Source organism: Chiloscyllium punctatum, chromosome 50, assembly GCF_047496795.1.
Source record: "Chiloscyllium punctatum isolate Juve2018m chromosome 50, sChiPun1.3, whole genome shotgun sequence".
NCBI classification, from domain to species: domain Eukaryota; kingdom Metazoa; phylum Chordata; class Chondrichthyes; order Orectolobiformes; family Hemiscylliidae; genus Chiloscyllium; species Chiloscyllium punctatum.
The window spans coordinates 15,761,092-15,785,287 of record NC_092788.1 but is presented as its reverse complement, the minus strand read 5'-3'; positions in this window follow the sequence as shown (position 1 = coordinate 15,785,287).

Sequence of the window (24,196 nt, the reverse complement as noted above, 5' to 3'; positions counted from 1 at the left end):
TCTCAACAATGCCCTGTACTGATGCAAAAATCATCGCTAAGATCAAACACAACACCCCTTACACGGAACAGAATAATTCCATTTATTATCAAATCACCAGCTGCATCTTCAGAGTAATTTGATGTGATTCATGTACTAAGACACACAGATCCCTCTGTACCACTCTGTTCTGCATTCTCCTTGCATTTAAATAATTTTCTGCTGTTTTGTCTTTTCTCCAAAACAGAAAATTCCCATCACAGAAATGTTGTACTTTTTTCTGCTGAAGGTTTGCTCAAAACTGTCCCCTGTCTGTATCCCATTGCAGACGCTCTGCCCTCTCCTGTCTGTATCCCATCGCTTGATTCTCTGTCCCTCCCCCTGTCTCTATCCCATTGCAGACGCTCTTCCCTCCCCTGTCTGTATCCCATTACAGATGCTTTGCCCTTCCTCTGTCTCTATCCCATTGCAGACGCTCTGAACCCCCCCGCTCCCCCGTTGTATCCTATTGTAGACGGTCTGCCCTCCCTATCTGTATTTCATTGGAGACGCTCTGTCTTCCTTTGACATCTTATTGATTGACTATCCTGATGTATGAGCAAACTGAGATAAATCCTCTCCATCCAACTCATTGGTGTGGATTCTAATTTGTTGATGACCTCACACAGATTCCTGAAGAATTCCACTAGTAACAGCTTGCCAAAAACAAAATCAGTAATGATCTCTTCTCTGTATTTCCTGATGCTGCTCAAGGCGCCCCTGCTCCTGCGTAACAGCCTGGGATGGTTATATGGCGTCCTACTGTGCTGTGTAATTTACTGAAATGATTTGAATACTTCATTCTATTCCTGTCTAACCCCATAGAGGTGCATTATGGCCTCCACCTGCTGTATTGTTACGATGCTGACTGGCTGAATGGGATCTTTCTCTCCCTCTGTAACAGCCTTGGAGGTGAATTGACAGAACAACGGGTGAGGTAGGAGCAGCAGTTGGCCATTCGTCCCCTCTCCAACTTGCTGCTCAGTTTAGAAACATCATGGCTGGTCTGATTGTAACTGAATACCCCTTTTCTGTCTGTTCCCAATAAATGTTGACCCTCCTGGCCATCAATGATCAGTCAAGGTCAACCTTGAATATCCTCAATGACCCAGACTTCACTGTTCTCGGGGGATGAGAACGCCACAGATCGCACAATCCAAAGGAGAAAGGAGCAAAGTAATCCCAAATGGAAATGGGAGACTCCTTTTATATTAAAGCGTGTTAACCTCACAGCAAGTCACCTACTCTTTTCAGAAACAAGGGCACAGCAAATAGGAACAAACATATACCATTCAGCCCCTCAAACCTATCCCACAGTCAAATTGACTGTTCAGTCAAGTATTTATCAAACTTAGCTTCTACTGCACCCTTGGAAAATAATCCTGACACCTTAAGGCCACAGAGCATAAGAAATTGGAATTAGGCCATTTGGCCCATCAAGTCTACTTTGCTATTTGATCCTGTCGGGTGTGTTTCTCAACACATCTTTCCTGCCTTCTCACTGTAACTCTCGATCGTTGTTTTAATTTAACCTTTGTCTTAAAGACATAGTTGCGTCGGTGTCTCTGTATGTGTGTGTGATTGCGTGTGTGTTTCTGTGTATATCTGTTTAATGGCAGGAGACAGGGTGGTGGTGGATGGTTGTTTTTGAACAGGAAGCCTGTGAGCAGCGATGATACAGAGGCAAAATTGTTGGGTCCACTTTTGTTTGTCATTTATATATATGATTTAGATGAGAGTTATAGAAGGTATATTTCGCAAATTTGCGAATGACATCAAGTTTTGGTGTACAGTGAACAGTGTTTGTATAATGGTGAACAGCTGAAGATTACAAAGAGACCTTCACTAATTAAATCAATGATTCATAGAGATGTACAACAGGGAAACAGACCCTTCAACTTGTTCATGCCATCCGATTATTCTAAATTGATCCACTCACATTTGCCAGCATTTGGCCCATGTCCCACTAATCATAAGGCCATCCAGTTGCCTTTTAAATGTTATAATTGTTCCAGCCTCCACCAGTTTCTCTGGCAGTTTATTCCATAGAAGCACCACCCTCTGCAGGAAAAAAAGTGGTTCTTCATTGTCTTTCAAATATTTCTCTTCCCACCTTAAACCTATGCCTTCTAGTTTTAGACTCTCCTACCTTGTGGGGGGGGGGGGGGGGGAGGGGGGCTATTCATGCCCTTCATAATTTTATAAACCTCTAGAAAGTGTAAATGTGACTCCAATCAAGAGGGTTGCCTGTGCTTTCAGTCGTCCTGGGTCTATAGTCTCAAATTCAGTCGTGGTACCTCTTCCTTCTCCATCAAGGCACGATTCCAAAAAAGTTTCATCAACTTGTTCAGATATATTATGAAACAGCTCTGTGGGAGTTGGAACTAGATTTTTCGGCGCAGTGATAGGGACACTACCATCATTCAGCATTAGCCCCTAAAGCTGCAACATGATGCTCTTGTATGTTGTTCATCAGCCTGTTGTAACATGCTGTGACACACCTCCACAGGACATGACTCCACTCCACCTTCTCCAGAGATAGGGGCACTATCAGACAGTCATGGACTGGAATCGAATCCAGAGCTCCGGCGCAGAAACGTGGGCACCATCCATTAAACAAGGCCTAAATCATGCCCAGATTTCGGGTCATATTTGAAGTGTGTGGATTTATTAAATTCTGGTTAACATTACAAAATTATACAGGGGACATTTCTAATTGAAAAAAAAAGTACAAGTTATTCGCCTCAACTAAAGGATGTTGAGTGCATTCGCTGTGTCATTGAGATAACGAATGAACATCTTCAATTGCTTGGCTATGATTTCTTGTTTAAATGGTTATTGCCAGTAGTCTGCTATATTAGGGAAAGAAATCCTGCAGACACACTCTGCACTATTAATGATCTCGAGTAGATATCAATACTGAACACCAGAGAGGAGAAAGGAGCACACTTCTGGGCCCAAAATACTTGTCACTATTTCAAATCTCAATCATTTGGCTTCCCTCGTCCTAAAATCATTCATTGATACAAGGCAACTGTTTCCTTTCCAGCTTTTGGTTATGGACTCCTCACTCTGCCTGTACAAGGCAAACCAAGCACTGGGTCTTTGGGAAACTCAAGGTTGGTGTCTGTAGGGCTTCTGGAGAGGGGATTGTCGTTTAATCCAAAGGGGGAGTGTGAGGGGGCAGTAATATCACTCACTGGGCTGAGGTGTGGCAGATGGAGTTTAACATGGATACATGTGAGGCATTGCATTTTGAAAAAACAAACAAGGGGAGGACTTATACAATTAATGCTGGGCTTTGGTAGTTACATAGAAAAGAGGGACCCAGGGGCGCAGGTATAATTCTTTGAAGTTGTGGCGTAGGGTGTTTAAGGTTACTTCATTGCTCATACCTTTGAGGTTAGAAGTTGGGAAGTCATGCTGAGATTGTGCAGGATATTGATACAGCCTCTTCTGAAGTACTGTGTGCAGTTCTGTTATAGGAAGGAGATTATTAAGCCGGAGATGGTTGAGAAGAGATTACCAGGATGTTACCAGTAACACCTCATCTTCTGCCTCGGAAGCCCCCAAAACACGGCATGAACATTGGATTCACTGGTTTACAAATCTCCCCTGGCAAACCCAGATCCCAGATCCAACCCCCGGACTCACATCTGCCCTCTCGAGGAGACTTAATGTCCATCTTCCTTCCCACCATCTGCTCCACACTCCCCACCGATCAATCACTATCACCTCCTATCTTCACTCACCTATCACTGATCTTTCCCCCAGCATCACCCCATCACCCATTTTCTGTTAGCCCCTTCTCCCTCCCCAGTCCTGAAGAAAGGTCCTGCCTGAAACGTCGACTCTCTTGCTCCTTGGATGTTGCCTGGCTTACTGTGCATTTTCCACCGCCATGCTTTACCTGCACTGAATTATCCAATATCTGCAGTCACCATTATCTCTTAGGTACAATTCCCTTTTAACATAGCCATGTCGCAGTCTGTTATAACCGCATGTAGTCTTAGGGATATTTTCTTCTCAGATCATGGACGATAAAAGTTATCTCAATGTCTTCCTGATATTGCAGTGCCTGATCAGTAGATACAGAACGTATGTTTCAATTCATAAATGAAGAAGCACGCTTATATTCTGATAAACCTTTGGCATTGCTCCCATATCCAAGGCAGATTGAATGCTTACACATGATTGATCTACCAGCCCCAACATTTGTTCCCTCAGTAACCCCCACATATATCATCTAGAATATGTAAATTTTTAATCATAATTTGGAATTTTAATAAAAGACATTGAAGTGAAATGGGTTAACGGGAGGTATTTGTTCAGTGACTATGATTGATGTCAGTCCCCGTGCATCCTAAATATGTCACTGGAGGACTTTCCTCTTCTATTAATTAGGGACTCGGTTCAATGTGTTATCTCATAGTATCAGTGGGAGCATCACCGACAGCAGTAACAGGCATCAGCAGATCCAGAGAGAGGGGGAGGAGAGATCAGAATCTGAGAACATTAGACTGGAATGTTCCAACAATGGATCAGAATCTGAGACCATGAGCCTGAAATGTTCCAGCAATGGACAGGAGTTTATCCGAGGGTCTTTACTCTCTTTCTCGTCCTTGGATCTCATTAGTTTTGCGGATCTATGATGTACTGATGGTTATTCAAGCTGGTTACTATCCCATCCTCGCTAATTTGGTGTTCCTGGTAATTCATTCTATCTGTTCATTAAGCCAGGTAGGACTGAATTGCTGCACATATTATTTAAAATTTAGAAAGGTGGATGTCAACATTTTCAATTCCAATGAAATATTCCATTCCTCACAAATTGTATCGAGCAAATTACTCATGACAAATTACTCACCAAATTGTGAGGAGAACCAGATTGTTCTCAAACTCCATAATCCTTCTAGCCCTGCACAGATCTACATTTCTATATCCTCCCACTCACTAATCCTGTCCAATACCACCATCATGATATCCCCGACTCCTCCTCTGCCTCAGTGCATCTTCTGAATAAACCATCAATTGTGCCTTTGTTAAATCAGGATACAATTTATCAAGTCCCTTTTAACCACATGTCAATTACAGAATAATTGCTCTTGAGTATGTTGAACTTGTTTACTGCACAGATTCTGTCAGACGGGCAGATGCTGCATGCTGCTTAAGTCATTGACTCATAATCTAGAGGCACAGAATAATAATCTGTTGATATCTCATGAACGAAATTGATGTTATTGGACTGAAACTATTATCATTTGTGAGAAAAGGCCCATCTGCTTGCTTCATGTCCTTCAGAGAAGCCAATGCGTTATCCTTCCCCAGTCATGTCTGGGCAAACCCACAGCAATATGTTTTACTCTTGTCTGTCCTGTGGAACAGCTGAACCAGTCACTCAATTCAAGCTCAGCATAACATTCTGGCCTGACCATGGCTGCACACATCCCGTGAGAGACGAACAAAAGTAAAGTTAGCTCCCTTCCTCTGCCTGTTTTCCTTATTCCTACACTTCATTTCCATTCAGGTAGGTGACCATTCCCTATTTCAAGTGCAATCTTTCTGACCGAGTCTCTCCCCAAGAGTGATGTTCATTTCCACGGGCACCTCTGGTGCTGGCTTTACTGATGCTGACAGACAGATGTAAGGAACTTTTAAATTCCCCAACAGTGGCAGTGCATAGAGAAGGAATGGGTTTTTTTGTCATAATAAAGATACGGAGACCAGTAAGTGAGGGAAAGGAAGTATTGTGATCATCACTGAGAGTGTAGTTGAGGCCATATTCGGGGTATTATGGACAGATTTTTCTCCTTTAAAAGGAATTATCTCATTACAATAGAGGTTGTACAAAGGAATTTTATGAGACTAATCCCTGGGCTGGTGGTAAAAGACGAGTGAGTGAAGGTTAATCTGTAGCACAGTCAACGAATAAGAGGTCATTGCATTGAAACTTGATGGTGATGGACAATCACTCGTTATATTCTACACAGACACAGAGAAGGTGATTAATTCCATGGCTTGTATTTTTACTTTTTACTCGGGATGCATGATTCTGGGTATTTAAGCGCCTCTGTCGATAAAATCTTCAGTCATATCCAGCCTTGATATTAGGGTCAATCCCTCTTACCTGAGCAGGTCAGTTAAACACTTTTGTTAATGTTAATACGTGATGGTGTCTGTGTGGAGAGTATTTTCTTCTCATAGAGGGTAGTGAATGTTAGGAATTCTCGGTCTAGAAAGTTAGGGGAGCTATATCACTCCAAGTATTTAAAAAGGAGGCAGATAGATTTTTGACCTGATATAGAGCTGAGGGGTGTGAAGAATTGCGCATTAAAGAAGAGTTAATGCCAACGGTAGGTTAGCCATGATAGCATACAATGGTATGAGCATCCAAATTACCTCTTCCTGTTTCTTATGTTCTCATATTCTGTCTTTGGAATGTTAATGGTTTTAATTTTCCTGGAAAGTTTCCTATTGAATGTTGAGGACAATGTGAGAAAAGAACTTTATGAGCCATCTCTGGGAGAGGTATGGGCTGGATATTCACATGAATCTGCGTCTACAACATGACCAACAAATGAAACACCATTTGCAGAGAGGAGACACTCTTTAAAGAGGTGGGAGACCACTTTCATACAAGCTTGAATTTCCCATCACATTTTCCAACTCACAGCAAACCACACAGTGTTGAGGGACTTAATGATTTCCTGTAATACTGTGAACCAGGTATTTGCAGCAAGCGGTCTCCATCTGCTCCTATACAAGTGGTTTTAAGGACTGAATGGAACATAGGAAGAGAGAACTGAAGAGCAGGAGTGGGTCTTTAGACACTTTGTCATTGCTCGAACAGACAGTAAGATCATGGCTGATCTGAGAGTGGTCTGCGCAGCACTTTTCTGTCTGTCCACAATTTTCCTCCATTCACATGTCTGTCAAATGTTCCAAAACACAACTTTGAATAAATGCAAGCATCCAGGCACAATACTAGGGAACCGCACAAAGTCAAAGTACACAGGCAGCACAATTCTGGAAGGCAACAGGCATTTATCTATCAGTCTTGTTCCCATTCAATTAATGCTGTTGCAGTTTATAATTTTAGATTTGTTCATGGAATGTGGGTGTTGTTGATCGGCCAACATTTATGGACCATGTCTAATTACGCTGGAAGTGGTGGTGTTGAGCTGCCATCTTGAGCTGAAACCTCTGGGGAAGAGAATTCCCATTTGAACAGCCCGTGCGAATTTCTCATTTCTGCTCCGACAAATGTTGGAGGGTCACTGTGTCCTTTTCCAGCCCCACTTCTCCACTGGTTACAACAGGTTTGAAGTGTAACCTAGCTCAGTCTCTCAAAAAATGTGAATACACAGAGTCACACACGTACAGACACATACACAATCGCACATGTCTGAAGACGAAAATGAATAGGAAAAGGTTTCCAGAGTTTCATAATAGTTGAACTCATTTCAAATGGAAAAGAGATAATGCATCCCAACTGATACACTGTCTCCAACGGTATTCTACTCAAACAAGCTGCTGGTATGAGACTTCTTCCTGGAACAGTTGGATTTGGCAGAATTTCCTTTCCTTCAATCAGTGGAGCAATTCCCATGAATCCTCAACAGGAATGCTCCAAGTTTGGTGAAGATGACTCAGGGATTTTTACTCTCACATTTTTCGGACAGACGGGGCAAAGTGAGAGAGAGTGGGCAATAGACAGTGGGTAACGACCATAAGATCATCGGATACAGGAACAGAAATTAGGCCATTCAGCCCATCGAGTCTGATCCACTATTCAATTACAGCTGACAAGTTTCTCTCTCCCTGTAACCCTTGAACCCTTTGATACTCAAGAAGCTAACGACCTCTATCTTAAATATACACAATGAACTGACCTCCACTGCCTTCTGTGAAAATGAATTCCATTCATTTTCCACTCTCTGGCTGAAAACGTTTCTCCTTACTTCCGTTCTTAAAGAATTTCCCTTGGCTCTAAGGTTGTATCCTTGGGTACTATAGTCTCCTACCAATGGAAGTCTTCTCACCATCCGTACTGTCCAGGCCATTTAGTATTCTGTATGTTTCAATTAGATCCCCCCACATCCCTCTGAACTCCATCAAGAACAGACCCAGCATGTTCAAACATTCTCATATGTTAAGCTTTTCATTCCTGGGAACATTCCCGTGTACGTCCTGTGAACCCATTCCAAGGTCAGCACATCCTTCCTGAGATATGGGGCTCAGAACAACGCACACCATTCCAAATATAGTCAGACAAGAGCCTTATAGAGCCTCAGAAGTACGTCCCTGCTTTTACATTCACCCTTTCAAAATAAATTCCATCACTGCATTTGCCTTCCTAACTACTGACACAACCTGCAAGTTTACATTGAGACAATGTTGGAGTCGAATTCCCAAGTCCCTTTGCACGTCAGACATCTGAATTTTCTCGGTAGTCCATGTTTTTGATTCTTCCTAACAAAGTGCATGTTCCCACACTTTCCCACGTTGTACTCCATCTGCCATTTCTTTGTTTATTATCCTAACCTATACAAATCCTTCGTGAGCCTCCCTGCCTCTTTGACGTTACCTGTCCATATACCTATTTTTGCTTCATCTTCAAACGTAGATAGAATGCCTTCAGATCCTTCATCTGGATCGTTAATGTATAAAGTGAGAAGTTATGATCCCAACATTGAGCCTTATGGAACACCACTTGTCACCGAATGTCAACCGGAGAGGGACACTTTTATCGACACTGTTTGCTTCCTGCCAGACAGCCAAACTTCTATCCATGTTAGCACCTTGCCTCTAACACCATGGGCCCTTGCCTTACTCAGTAGCCTCCTGTCAAAGATCTTCTGGAAGTTCTGGTCGATGACATCCATTGGCTCTCCTTGTTCTAAGCTGATTGTTACATCCTCAAGGTTTTCTAGCAGATTTTCCAGGCATGACCTCCCCTTGATGAAACCATGCTGACTTTGTCCTACTTTACCATCCACATCCAAGTATTCAGAAATTTAATCCAACACAATGGATTCCAGGATCTTACGTACAGCCAAGTTTAGATTAGTCACTTTGTAATTTTCCGTTTTTTTGTTTACTTTTTTAAACGGTGGGATCACGCTAGCGATTTTCCAGTCCTCTGGGAATCTCCCTGATTCGAGAGATTCCTGAAAGATCTCAACCAACGCCTCCCCTGTCTCATCAGCTAGCTGCCTTAGAAATCTGGAGTGGAGTCCATCTGGTCCAGGTGATTTACTTACCTTCAGGCCATTCAGTTTTCCCAACACCTTCTCCGAGGTGATGACCACCTTACTCAGGTTTGTCCACTAAGTCTTTTCAATATTTGGGATATTACTCGTGTTTTCAACCGTGAAGACTGACACAAAATAATTTTTTAGCTCCTCAGTCATTTCCTTGTTCCACGTTACTATCTCTCCTGTGTCAATTTCTAGCGATCAGATGCCCAATTTTGCCTCCCTTTTGCCCTTTATGTCTCGAAAGAAGCTCTTACAGTCTTTCTTTACATAACTGGCTTGCTTATACTCATATTTAACTTTCTCACTCCTTATTTTTTTTTCTCTCTGTTGGTCTTTGCAAGTGTTACGATGTGGGGGTGAACGCCTCTGTTAATGAAACCAAACACACAGGAGAGCTCAACTCACCTCGTAATCTATTAGAATATGAGTGACAGAGAACTCCCAAATTCCACTATTTAAAGAAAATAACGCCAATTTATTTTTAACTGTAAAAGTGAACATTATGCCACAACTATTTACAACTTTAACCAACCCACCCCCCACAACTGCCCCCAAATCCCGAACAATATGCTGTTTCAATCAGACACTTATAAAGATTACATCAACTTAATTTCAAAACCACACAGCCACTGCCGTCCTCCGTGATGTTACTCTCCTGGCTGATGAATTCCCTGGGTCGTCGTATTTCTGTTTACTGTGAATATGTTTCATATGAAAAAATATATATGACAGTGAGTATTTCCTAATTTCTTGCGGAGCAAGATGATTGATCCCAGGCTTCTTCCGTCTCGATGGCATCTGTTCGCTCCCCAATTTTCAAAATGTCTGCATTTTATGTCCCCAGCATCAAACTATCTCACTGTTTCAATGTTGGCAAAACAATAAATTTAAACTCGATTTGCTTTCAGTGACAGAGAGAGTAGAGGAAAGAGAGTGTTGCATGCAATAGTGAGAGTAGTGGAACAAGAGCCTTGTTCGGGGGTAGGTGCTGTAACAGATATACAGAGAGTGTGAGGGAGTAGAGAGAATAGGAAGACCTTTGTCCTGGCTGAACGGGGAAGGTTATTGATGCTTGTCCTGTATTGATGGGCATTTCTTCAGATCATCTCAGCATCGGGGTGAGCCTCACCAATGTCTTGTCCACGTCTATCACTAATAACAGCACAGAGCACATCCCATAGCTTCTTCAGAATATGCTTGCATGGATCTTGCAAACAACAAGGAAGAACACTCATTGGTGCCTTACATATCTAAACCAAAACTGTTGTGCAACTTTGCGCATCCGATTATCTGGAAGTTAGATATGTAAATATCTTGAGTGATGCGGTAATACTGGATGATCTAAATTTGCATCTAAACTGCGTTAACTAAATGATTGCTAATGCTGTGAAAAATCTATTTCATGTGTATATGAGGTAGGTTGAAGAGTGTGTTGTGAACCAAAGTAGATAGCAGGGTATTTCGGGTGTGGTGTTGTGTGGTCAGAAGGACTAATTACTTACCGTGCTCTGAGGTAGCTTTTGGGCAATCGCATTAATATGTTGAATTTTACACGGCGCCTGCAAGCAATATAGAATTTTTTAACATTACACTCAAATATCATGGAAACCCGAATGCGAGAGGGTCAAGTGAATTGGAAAAATACAATATGACATTTAATGTGAGACAAACAATGGCATTTAGTGATAGAAATACTGTAAAGTCTGAAAAATACATACATATCACTAAGTTACAAACACCAACGAAAGGGAAGGTGACTCATCAATGGTTTACGTAAGAAAGCAAAGATTGCATTAAATCTAAGGAAGCAGCTTCAGAAGAATTCCAGATATTGTGCAAACCTGAACATTCTGAAAGATTTACTTTTCCGATAATAAGGATGAAGAAAGTGTTAAGGAAATCAAAAAGAACATGAAAACAAACAAACAGGAAACACACAGACTGCTTACATCTACAATCCATATACCAAAGAAAACAAAAGCAAGGTAAAATGTAGAAATTTGTAAGGTATAGAAGAATTTATTTATGGGGAACAAGGAAATGGCAGAGAAAATAACCAGCTACTTTGCATCTGTCTTCATGGAGAAAGCGCCAGGCAATCTATGTGTAAAGCAAGTGATCACATGGGACTTGTGGAACTAAAGACAGAATGTCCATTCATATCAGCATCAAGGTAGTCCTTGAAAATTGAGCTAGATTGATCATTGCTAAGTCTGATGGGCCAAATATACTTCACATCAAAATGTCAAAAGTAAAACAGCATATTAATTGAACTGTCGGTGACTGTATTTTATTTACTTGCAGACTCTGCAAAGGCCATAGACATTGTAGATAACTGAAAGGTAGTAAACATGATCCATCTATGTACACGGGGAAGAAGAGATAATGTGGAGGACTGCAGACCAATTCATTTGACATATGTAGGGAAACAGTTGGAATCCATTATATAAGAAGTGATATAGGGTATGTAGAAATGAACAGCAAAATTGCAGAGAATCACAATGCATTGCTGTCAGAGAAATCTTGCCTGACAAACTTCGGAATTATTTGAAGTTCTTTCTTGCAGCATAGACCACGGACAGCCAGTGGAAGTAATGTATTTGGATTTTCAGAAGTCAGGGCAGGAAAAATTCCTAGCTGTAACAGCTGCTCCTTTTTTGAGGTATTTTAGGTGTTGGAGTTGATTTCCTCGAATTCCAGAAGCAGCAATTACTGTTTTGTATGCTGTTGCATTATTTTGGAACTTTGGGGAAAAAAAAAAGTCAAAGCAACAGCAGCTTTAAGAGGGAAAAGGACAGACAAAGGAAGCACATGGTGAGGGGAAGAAACTGATAGGACAGCGTACCTGCTGAGTTACTGCCTTTTGTATTTGAATTCATGTATCGCTGGATATCGGAAAGCGTCTAGGAAATTTAACAAACAGTGAAATTTACAACTGGTTTGGAGGAACTGTTTGGGCAAGGTTCCCTGCCAGATAAGTGAATTGTTTTATCTGTGTCCTACAGAAAGTCTGCAGCAGTAAGCCGAGTGGGTTCTTCCTTAATTATATGTTTGTGAGATATGTCTCTTGATTAATCTTAAAATATAAGCCATAAATATTAATTTTACTTTGAGCAGTGTTTTGTAGAGGAATAAGACAGTTTTGTTTTTCTGGGTCAGTAGATTGTGAAACAGCACAAATAGCCTTAGTAGAATCACATGCGCTTCTTGTCAAATGTGGGAGTTTAAAGAGGATTTAAGGGTTACTCCAGATTATATCGGCAATAAATGCTTCTGGTTGGGAATTCTGTCAGATCGAATGTATCGTTTTGAGAGATAGTTAAAGACAATGAAGAATTCGTAACAGCAACAGTATGTGATGGATAGCAGTTATAGGAAGGGGGGAGGTCTCAGATACAGTCACATAGATGGGTTAACTCCAAGTAAGTAAAAACAGTTAAGCAGGTAGTGCCGGAGTCTTCTGCGACTGTCCCCATTTCAAACAAATATGCTGTTTTGGAAAATGTAGCGGGTGATGGATTCACAGGGGAATGTAGCACGAACAGGCAAGTGTCTGGTATTGAGATTGGCTCGACTGCAACAAGGGATACGTCGGATTCCACGAGGTCAATTGTGTTAGGGGACTCCCTAGTCTGAGGAACAGACAGACGGTTCTGTGGCCATCAAAGAAAAAAATGGTGGATGGTATGTTGCTTCCCTGGTGCCAGGATCAATGATGTCTCAGAAAGGGTGTAGAATGTTCTCACGGGGGAGAGGGGCCAGCAAGAGGTCATTGTCCAAATTGGAACCAACGACATAGGAAGGGAAAAGTTTGAGATTCTGGACGGATATTGCAGGGTGTTAGGCAGATATATTAAAAGGAGGTTCTCGAGAGTAGTAATATCTGGATTACTCTTGGTGCTACGAGCTGGTGAGAACAGGAATAGAGGGATAGAGCAGATGAAGGCATGGCTGTGGAGCTGGTGTATGGGAGAAGTATTCACATTTTTGGATCACTGGAATCTCTTTTGGGGTGGAAGGGACCTATACCAGAAGGACGGATTGCACCTAAATTGGAAGGGGACGAATATACTGACAGGGAGATTTTCTCCAGCTGCTCGAGTGGATTTAAACTATTAAAGCGGGGGAGGGGGGAGTGGGCAGAGAGATAGTGAGGAACCAGATCAATCTGAAATTGGTACAATTGAGAAAAGAAACAAGTCAAATAGTCAGGGCAGACAGGGACAAGGTAGGACTAATAAAGTAAACTGCATTTATTTCAATGCAAGGGACCTAACAGGGAAGGCAGATGAACTCAGGGCATGGTTAGGAACATGGGACTGGGATATCATAGCAATTGCAGAAACATGGCTCAGAGATGGGCAGGACAGGCAGCTAAATGTTCTAGGATACAAATGATACAGTAAAGATAGAAAGGGAGGCAGAAGAGGAGTGGGTGTGGCGATTTTGATTAGGGATAGCATTACAGCTGTACTGAGGGAGGATATTCCCGGAAATATATCCAGGGAAGTTATTTGAGTAGAACTGAGAAATAAGAACGGGATGATCACCTTATTGGGCTCGTATTATGGACCCCCTAATAGTCAGAGGGAAATTGAGAAACAAACTTGTAAGCAGATCTCAGCTAGGGTGTCAGAAAGTAGGGTGATTTGGTCGGAGATTTTAACTTTCCAAACATAGACTGGGGTTGCCATAGCTTTATGGGTCTAGATGGAGATGAATTTGTTAAGTGTGTACAAGAAAATTTTCTGATTCAGTATGTGAATGACCCTACAAGAGAAGGTACAAAACTTGACCCACTTTGGGGAAATAAGTCAGTGGAGATGCACTATGGGGCCAGCTACCGTAATTCTATTAGATTTAAAATCATGATGGAAAAGGATAGACCAGATCTAAAAGTTCAAGTTCTAAATTGGAGAACGGTCAATTTTGACGGTATTTGGTAAGAACGTTCAAAACCTGATTGGGGGCAGATATTCACAGATGGCTGGAAAATGGGAAGCCTTCAGAAATGAGATAACAATAATCCAGAGAAAGTATATTCCTGTTAGAATGAAAGGAAAGGCTGGTAGGTATAGGGATTGCTGGCTAACTAGGGGGTTTGATTAATAAAAAGAAGGAAGCATCTGTCAGGTATAGACAGGATAGATCGAGTGAATCCTTAGAAGGGTATAAAGGCAGTAGGAGTATACTTTTAAGAGGGAAGTCAGGAGGGCAAAATGGGGACATGAGATAGCTTTACCAAGTAGAACTAAGGAGAATCCAAAGGGTTTTTCTTTACAAATACATTAAGGACAAAATCATAACTAGGGAGAGAATAAGGCCCCGCAAAGTTCAGCAAGGCAGCGTTTGTGTGGAGCCACAGAAAATGGGGGAGATACTAAACGAGTATTTTGCATCAGTATTTACTGTGGAAAAGGATATGGAAGACATAGAATGTCAGGAAATAGATGGTTACGTGTTGAAAAATGTCCATATTACAGAGGAGGAAGTGCTGGATGTCTTGAAATGGTTAAAGGTGGACAAATCTCCAGGACCTGATCAGGTGCATCCGAGAACTCTGTGGAAAGCTACAGATGTGATTGCTGGGCCTCTTGCTGAGATATTTGTATCATCGATAGTCACAGGTGCACTGGCAGAAGACTGGAGGTTGGCAAACGTGGTGCCACTGTTTAAGAAGGGTGGTACGGACAAGCCAGGGAACTATTGACCAGTGAGCCTGACGTCGGTGGGGGGCAAGTTATTGGAAAGAATCCTGAAGGACAGGATAGACATGCATTTGGAAAGACAAGAACTGATTATGGATAGTCAACATGGCTTTGTGCATGGAAATCATATCTCACAATCCTGCCAGAGTTTTTTGAAGAAGTAACGAAGAGGGCAGAGCGGTAGATGTGATCTGTATGGACGTGTTCGACAAGATTCTCTATGGGAGACTGGTTAGCAAGTTTAGATCGCATGGAATACGGAGACAACGAGCCATTTGGATACAGAACTGGCTCAAAGTTGAAGACAGAGGGTGGAAGTGGACGGTTGTTTTTCAGACTGGAGGCCTGTGACCAGTGGAGTACCACAAGGATCAGTGCTGGGTCCTCTATTTTTTGTCATTTACATAAATGATTTGGATGCGAGCCTAAGAGGTATCGTTAGTAAGTTCGCAGATGACAACAAAATTGGCGTGCAGTGGACAGCGAAGAAGGTTACCTCAGAGTACAACAGGATCTTGATCAGATGGGCCAATGGTCTGAGAAGTTTAATTCAGTTTACTTCATGGAGTTTAATTCAGATAAATGCGAGGTGCTGCATTTTGGGAAAGCAAATTTTAGCAGGACTTATACACTTAATGGCAATGTCCTGGGGAGTGTTGCTAAATAAAGAGAGCTTGGAGTGCAGGTTTATAGCTCCTTGAAAGTGGAGTGGCAGGTAGATAGGATAGTTAAGGCGGCGTTTGGCATGCTTTCCTTTATTGGTTAGAGTACTGAGTATTGGAGTTGGGAGGTCATGTTGGGGCTATACGGGACACTGGTTCGGCCACTGTTGGAATATTGCATGGAATTCTGGTCTCCTTCCTATTGGAAGTATGTTGTGAAAATTGAAAGGGTTCAGGAAAAATTTACAAGAACGTTGATGGGTTTGGAGCATTTGAGCTACAGGGAGAGGCTGTACAGGCTGGGGCTGTTTTTCATTGAGCGCTGGAGGCTGAGGGGTGACCTTATAGAGATGTATAAAATTATGAAGGGTAAGGAGAGGATAAATGGACAAAGTCTTTTCCCTGCGGTCATGGAGTCCAGAACTAAAGGGCATAGGTTTAGGGTGAGAGGCAGAAGGTGTTGGGTGGCACGGTGACACAGTGGTTAGCAATGCTGCTGCATAATGCTAGAGACTCAGGTTCAATTCCTGCCTCAGGCTGTGTGGATTTTCTGTGTGGAGTTTGCACATTCTCCCTGTGTCTGCGTGAGTTTCCTCCCACAATCCAAAAATGTGCAGGCTAGGTGAATTAGCCATACTAAATTGCCTGTGGTGTTAGGTGAAGGGATGAATGTAGGGGAATGGGTCTGGGGGGGTTGTGCTTCGGCGGGTTGGTGTGGACTTGTTCCCACACTGTAAGTAATTAAACGTAAAGGACCTAAGGGGCAACTTTTTCACACAGACAGTGGTACGTGTATGGAATGAGCTGCCAGAGGATGTGGTGGAGGCTGGTACAATTGCAGCATTTAAAAGACTTTTGGATGGTTATATGAATAGGAAGGGTTTGGAGGGATATGGTCCGGGTGCAGGCAGGTGAGACTAGATAGTGTTGGGATATCTGCTCGACATGGACGGGTTGGACTGAAGGGTCTGTTTCCATGCTGTACATCTCTATGCCTTTTTAACTTATACAGTGAGTTTGTAAATGCAATTAGTGTGAATGGTATTTGGAGGAATACATGTAGTTGGAAAGTTAAAGTTAGGTTGGAGATTGTTCAAGGGAATTGAAATATAGAGGTAAAGGCATCATGAAGCAGTGGCATAGAATGTTGGTGAGAGTGTACCTGAGGTATTGAGTGCAGCGTTGGTGATCTAATCTAAGAAAGATTACACTGATCACAGAGGACGTGCAATGGACATTCTCCAGATTAATTCCTGAGATGACAAGAGTTTCGGATGGGGAGATTTGTCTTGCGACCTCTCCAGTTTCAAAGCAAGAGAGGTGATCGCAGTGAAATTTCAAAAATCTATGATTCATGTGATGTGGTGGAAATAAACAGGATGTTTCTCTAGCTGTCTACTCTATATTTAAGGCAAATAATGACAGGATAAGGGATATGCCATTTAAGACCGTAATAAGGAGGACATTCTTCCCTTGGAGGGGACTGACTAACACAGGGGCGTGGAAGCCTGTTGGCAGGGCAAGATTAAGGAGAATCCCAGATATTCTTCACGTATATCAGGTGGAACAGAACAACCAGGGAACATGTAGGGCCTATTAGTGACTTGGCAAGTTGTATCCAAACTCAACTTCATGGTAGAAGGGTGTTTGTGTGACTGGAGCCCAATTTCCCCGGTGCACCCGGTAGAGATCAGTGGTGTGTTCCGCATTATTTGTGGTATTCATAAGTGATGTGAATGTGAAGTGGGTAAGGGGAGTGTGATAAGTACGTTTGTGTTTGACACAAAGATTGGCCGGGTGGTTGGCAGTGAGGAGGGAGGTCTTATGTTACAGGAAGATACAGATAGAATGGTCAGATGGACAGAACAATGGCAGATGGAATGTAACCCTGATAAATAGGGGATAAAGTTTGGAAGAAGGAACCAGACAAGGGGAGTACTCAAAGAATGGCATCACACTAGGAAGCTCAGAGCGTGCTTCTCCACACATTCCTGAATGTGACTGCATATGATAATTGATGAGTTCAGCATGACTGTAGGTAAAGCCTTTATTTATTGACCCAAAGATTATCCGAGTTTTATATAGCACTTCGGGAAGGCCAAATGAGATATTGTGTGCAGTTCTGGGAGCCGCATTACAGGAAGGATGTGATTGTACTGGATGAGGTGCAGAAGAGATTCACCAGGATGATCCCTGGGATGGACCATATGAGCTGTGGATAGAGGCCGGGTAAGCTCGAGTTATTTATTTTGGAGCAGAGGAAGTTGAGCGGATAAGTCATTCAGGTTTTAAGATTACAAGGGGCATGGACAGAGTGAATAGACAACAGCTGTTCTTTTTAGTCAAAGTTTCAGCTTCCTTACAGAGTGAAACCAGGGAATGGAGAATGGAGAACAGAGAAACATGACACAGCTACTTCACTTCTGTCTTCACAGAAAAATACATAAACAAAGCCTTCCCAGCAATAGGAGAAAATCTGAGTCTGATGAGAAAATTATGTAGAATGAAACTAGTAAATAAACTAATTTGGAGATAGTATTGGAACTGAAAATAATGGGCATAGAAAAAAAAAACAACACAGATTGATGAAATGGGAAACATATTTGAGAAACTGACTGGTAGATCAATTACAGAAAATACAATAGAGGCATTGAACTTGGATTTTCAGCAAGAATTTTAATAGAGTCCCAAGCCTAGTTTGCAAAGTAAAAGCACATGGGATGGGGGATAATATATGAACATGGTGTTAAAATGGGAGTGTTGACAGGAAACAATGAGGAGGAATAAATGGATGGTTTTCAGTTTGGAAGGCTCATGGGGCATCGCAAGGATTGGTGCCGGGGCACCAGATATTCTCAATACATCTCAAACATCTCGTTGAGGGAAACAAATGCCAAGTTTCCAAGTCTGCTGACGGAACTAGGATTTTGAAAGTGAGGAGGATGTGAAAAAAACTTAAAGGTGATTGAAACAAATGGAGTGAATGAGTAAACATGTGGCAGATGAAGAGCAGTGTGGATAGATGTGATGTTGTCTACTTTGTTGGGAAACACTTAAATTCCAGACAACCATTGGAAAAGGGAGTGGTTGAGAAATGTCCATCTATGAAGGGAATTGCACTTTTCTTCTGTTATTGTTTGGACAGACATCTGAGTTCCATGCAGGGCAGTGAGTTCTGAAGACAGAAGCCAATACAGGGAATACATTGGCACACAGACCAGTTTACACAGACCCATCATGTGGGGAGCTTTAACATTGAAAAGATTCTGGGATTTCCCTGTACACCAGTCACTGAAAGCAATATTGGAGGAGCAGAAAGCAGTCAGGAAGATAAATGAGGTGTTGACCCTTATTTCAGGTTGGCTTGAGTCCAGGAGTAAGGGTGTCTCAGTGCAGCTGTACAGGCCCTTGGTTAGACCTTAACTCGAACATTGTACAGTATTGTGTGCAGTTTTGGTCTCCGTACCTAATAAAGGACAAACCTGACATTGAGGGAGAGCAGTGAAGGATGAACAGACTGATCTCTGGGATGGCAGACCTTTTTTGGAGCAGAGTTTGGGACAACTGAGCCTGTATTCCATGGGGTTTAGGAAAATGAGTGGAGATCTCAGTGAGATATATAAAAAACTGACAGGGTTAGGTAGATTGGAAGCAGTGTTGATAATTCCCTTGGCTGGGAAGTCTAAAACAAGAGGCCACAGTATTAAATACAGATGGGTCACATTGCATTTAGATACGAATAAATGTCTGCACTCAGAGACTGGTGAACCTGGGAATTCTCTCTCACATAAGGCTGTGGAAGACAAGGCACTAAAGACTAATAAGGATGTCTAGACACCGAAAGGATGGGGGAGAGAGCAGGAGTATGTCGTAGAAATAAAGGGTCAGCCATCATTATATTGAATTGGATAGCAAACTCGACAGACCAAGTGGACAACTGCAGTTCCTATTTTATAGCTTCACAAGATTAATCACATTAAGGGATGTGTACAGTGTGTGGGGAAAGTGCATTGAGGAGATGTTCAGACATTAACTGGAATGGGGCAGGCTCAATGTGCTGTATGGCCTATTCCACTCCCGATGTTTCTGTGCGGTCTGTAGGAAAGCTCTGTAAATGTTGTCACAAGTTCGCAGATGTTAGGAAGGGGGTCTCTGCAGGGTCAACAGGACTTTCTTTCCAGTTCCCTTTCCCATACTGAGGCTGAGGCTGGGTGTTCTGTCCGGTTTTATCCTTTAAGACCTTGGAGCAGTTTGATACAATAGAATGTCTTGCTTGGCTTTTTCAGAGACCATTGAAGAGTTGATACATGTCTGTGTGTCTGGAGTCAGATTTAGGCCAAACCAGGAAAGCACGGGAGAATCAATTCCTGAAAGTTCATTGGAAAAACAAATTGGTGTTTACAATCGACATTGACTTCAAGGCCACTGTTACTGACACCAGATTTGAGATCTCGATATTTTATTAATTGTTTTTAACTTCCACCAGCTGCCAGAGCATTAGCCTGGTCTGGATTATTCATCCAGTGTCTTTTCCAAAACAGCACCATCTCCACATGGGGACTGATCGGAAACCACACTGAGCAAGTTTATGTCTGTGCTGCTTGACAGCTCTATCAAAACGAACTCCCAATTTGAGTATCGTGATGAGACTGAGAGGGTTGTAATTGGTCAGATTGTAATTATTCCCCGACACTGAGTAATTTTCCACATTGCCAGGGAGATGTCAGAGTTGGAGCTGGAAGGAAACCGCTTCCCCAGGGGCACGGCTTGTTGTACAGCACAAGTCTTCAGTCCTATTGCAGGAATGGTGTCAGGGCCCATTGCCTTTGCGGTCTCTACTGTGTTCAGCTGTTTCTTCATGTCACGTGCAGCAAATCGAATTGGTTGAAGACTGATCTGTGATTCTGTGTGCATCATGATGACGGTGAGTTGAATCATCGACTCAACACCCCTGGCTAGGATGGTACAGATACTATTTCCTTGTTTTTTACACTGATGTGCAGAGCTGATCCATTGATAGAATGGGAATAATTGTGGAGCCCTCTCCATCAGTCAGTTGTTTAATCGTCTATCAAGATTTTTGGCCGGATGTGGCAGACTGCAGAGTTCGATCTGGGTGTATTGACCTTGTGACAATTTCTCTCTCTCTATCATTAGATTTGGGTTGATTTGATTTGATAGGAGTCATTGTCGTATGTATCTAAGTGGAGTGAAACTCTTTGTTTATACACAGTTCTGGCAGATCATAGTGAGAGTTGGAGCTGCCATTTTTTAGAGACATGGAGTGGCCAAAATTTAAAAGTCTACTTCAACTGTCTGTTTTTGAAGAGCCACAAAATAGCCAGAAATTAAAATAGGTTGCTTCAGCATTAGTGAAAAAAGGGCCTTTGAGAAGGGAATTATTCCAAAGCAAAATAAAGGATAATCTGATTCATAAGATTCTGAAACATGCCAACATAGTGATAAAGAAAGTTATTTTTTAATGAATCGATTATTTTTAACAGAACACAGATGAAATAATGAAATTGTAGCACAAAAACTTTGAAGAATCATTACAAAAGGTAACTTATTCTCATCTCAGTAAGGATTTTTTTCATAAACAAAAACAGCAACTCAAGTTATCTTTCAGAAGCTATCTGCGCCTTTGAAACTATTTACAATTATAATAAGTCCGAGTTAAATATTTGGTAAATAATCGTGGACAGAGCTTTCAACGTAATTCTAAAAGCTTAAAGAGATGCCTGGCATGTCTTGTCTAATTCACTAAGAAAAAAAATTAACAGTAGAAATAATAATAACAATACGAATTTTGTAACAGAATCAACTTTTTAATGTAAAATGTGATTTCGGAATTTGATAAGAGATAGCCTGCCCATTGGAGAATAGAATTTATGCAATCCTTCAACATAAACAATGAGGGATATGACTAAAAAGAGCACAGCCACGAACTTTGGAATGCATTATAGAAAGATCCCAAGGCCTAGAGATAACAACAATCGTTAAACTTCCGAAACAAATAACCTCGGGCTGTCCCTGGGAGTGTCCATCATTGATCAGTTGTTTAACAAGTTTGGTTCTGCAGAAGGGGGGTGGAGGGTACACTGACAAGGTTGTGTATGATCATTGCAGCACAGAACGTATAAAAATACTGTATTTTTACTGTAAACTCGAAGTGTGTCATTGATTTGCCGTCTGATCTGAGCTAAAGATTAAGGAAACGATTGTCTTCTCATGTCAAAGCCAGATTCGAGGAAGATCCTTTGGTATTCTCCCAGCATTAACCAGGTTTTGCTTGAATTAAAGTCCATTCCGTGCCTGTGTCCTGTCTGCCTCCAGAGTCTTTGTCCCTAGCTGGGCAATCTCCCTCCTACAATAAGCAAGGACATACAGATCATAGGGAAAAGGAAATACTTAGACTGAGACATACAGGCTACACCAAAAAGGGCAGGCAATAGGCAACATCAATGTGAGCAAGATCAGCATTATTTGAAGTAAGAGAATCCATTCCTCAGTTTAATAATGGCTGGGAAGAGGCTGTCCAGGAGCTGCTGGTTTGTGTGTTCAAGCTTCTGTATTGTCTGCATGGTGGAAGAGATTGCAGGAGATCCAGGGTGCGATGTGTCTTTGATAATGTTATCAGCCTTTCTGCAGCAGTGAGCTGTGTAAATGGAGACAATGGATAGGACGTTGGTTTCCGTGATGGCATGGGCTGTGCACACAACCTTCTGTCATTTCACTTACTGTCCTGGACAGGGCTGTGGTCACACCAGGTCATTGTGCACACAGATAGTTTGCTGAGAGTGGTGCACTTGTAGACATTGGTGAGGGTCCTTGTGGACATGTCAAATGTCCTGAGCTGCCAGAGAAAGAAGAGGCTTTTCTTGTGCCATCTCGGCTGTCATATCTACACGGGAGATCTGTTATCGTCACTCCAAGAAACTTAATGCTTTCCACTCTTTCAACTTCAGTTCCATTGATGCAGACGGGGGCATGTTCTCCTCCTTTCTTTCTGAAGTCATTGATCAGTTGGTTAGTTCTGCCGACGTTGAAAGAGAGGATGGTCTCAGTGCAGCACATCACCAAGTCCTCTATTTCCGTTCTGTATTTTGACTTGTTATCATTAAATACCTGTCCTACTATGATGATGTCATCAGTGAACACGTAGATGGCATTTGTTCAAAATTTGGCAATACAGTCGTGGTTGAAAAGGGAGTATACTAGGGGGCTGAGGACACATCCTTTGGGATTTCAGTATAGAATGTTATCATGGAAGAGACACACTTACTTATTTTCACTCACTGTGCACTGTTGGTCAGAAAGCTGAGGATCCAAATTCAGAGGGCGGAGCCAAGACTAAGGTCAGGGAGTTTGGTGATCAGTCTGAAGGGAATAACGGTGTTGAAGGTGAACCTATAGTCAATGAGCAGGAATCTGAAGTGGGTGTCCTTGTTGTCCAGATGTTCCAGGGATATGGCACCGCTATGGACCCATTCCACTGGTAGGAAAATTGTAGGGGATCGAGGCAGGCTGGGAGACTGGAACTGATGTGGGCCATGACGAGCTTCTCGAAGCACTTCATGCCTCCCTCAGTCTCCTGCGCTCTAAAAAGACATGTCCCAGCTTATCCAACCTCTCCGTATGACGCAGACCCTTGAGGCCTGGCAACATCCTTGTAAAGTTTCAGTTTAATACCATCCTTCCTATAGCAAGGTGACCAAAACTGAACACAATGCTGAACTGGGAAATATTTGTAACTATATGTTTCACTCTGCTGCCAATTATTATGCTGCTGTGATATCGCTTTATCTTTTGTGTTATTCTGAAACCTTATTATTCATTGAATCCTCTGACGGTAATCCCCTCGGGTGAACGTCCTGCTGACTGCTTGAATGTGAATCAATCTATTTGTGTGGACTGATATTTTGAGGCCGCTGTATATCAGAGAACAGGAAGAGATGATGGATGATTGTGCAGTGTGTGTCCTTTACAGGACCAGCTTGTCTCTCCAGGCACCTAAAGCTTTTATTGTGGACCAGAGTACCTCAGAATCGTTACATCACAGAAGGAAGCTACTTAGCCCATTGTACGTCTCTGCACATAGAACATTACAGCTAAGTTCCTACAACATCCTTCAGCACTGTCGACAGATCCACCGACTTTACTGTCAACCGTAAATTTACTAACTCATCCTTCTGTCCCCTCATTAAGGTCATTTTCAAAAGTACAAACAACAGTCACTCTAAAGCAGATCCTTGCAGTATACCCCGAGCAACTAAACTCCAGGATAATCATTCCCCATCAACTATCACCTTCTGTCTGCTTTCAGCTAGCCGATTTGTGATCCAAACGGTAAATTACTCACAATTCCACGTCTCCATATTTTCTGGGAGAAAGTAAAGACTGCTGATATTTGAGATCAGAGTCGAGAGTGTAGTGCTGGAAAAGCACAGCGGGTCAGGCAATATCCGAGGAGCGAGGAGAAAATGAAGACTGCAGATGCTGCAGACCAGAAAACTTATTCCTGATGAAAGGCTTACAAGAGAAACAT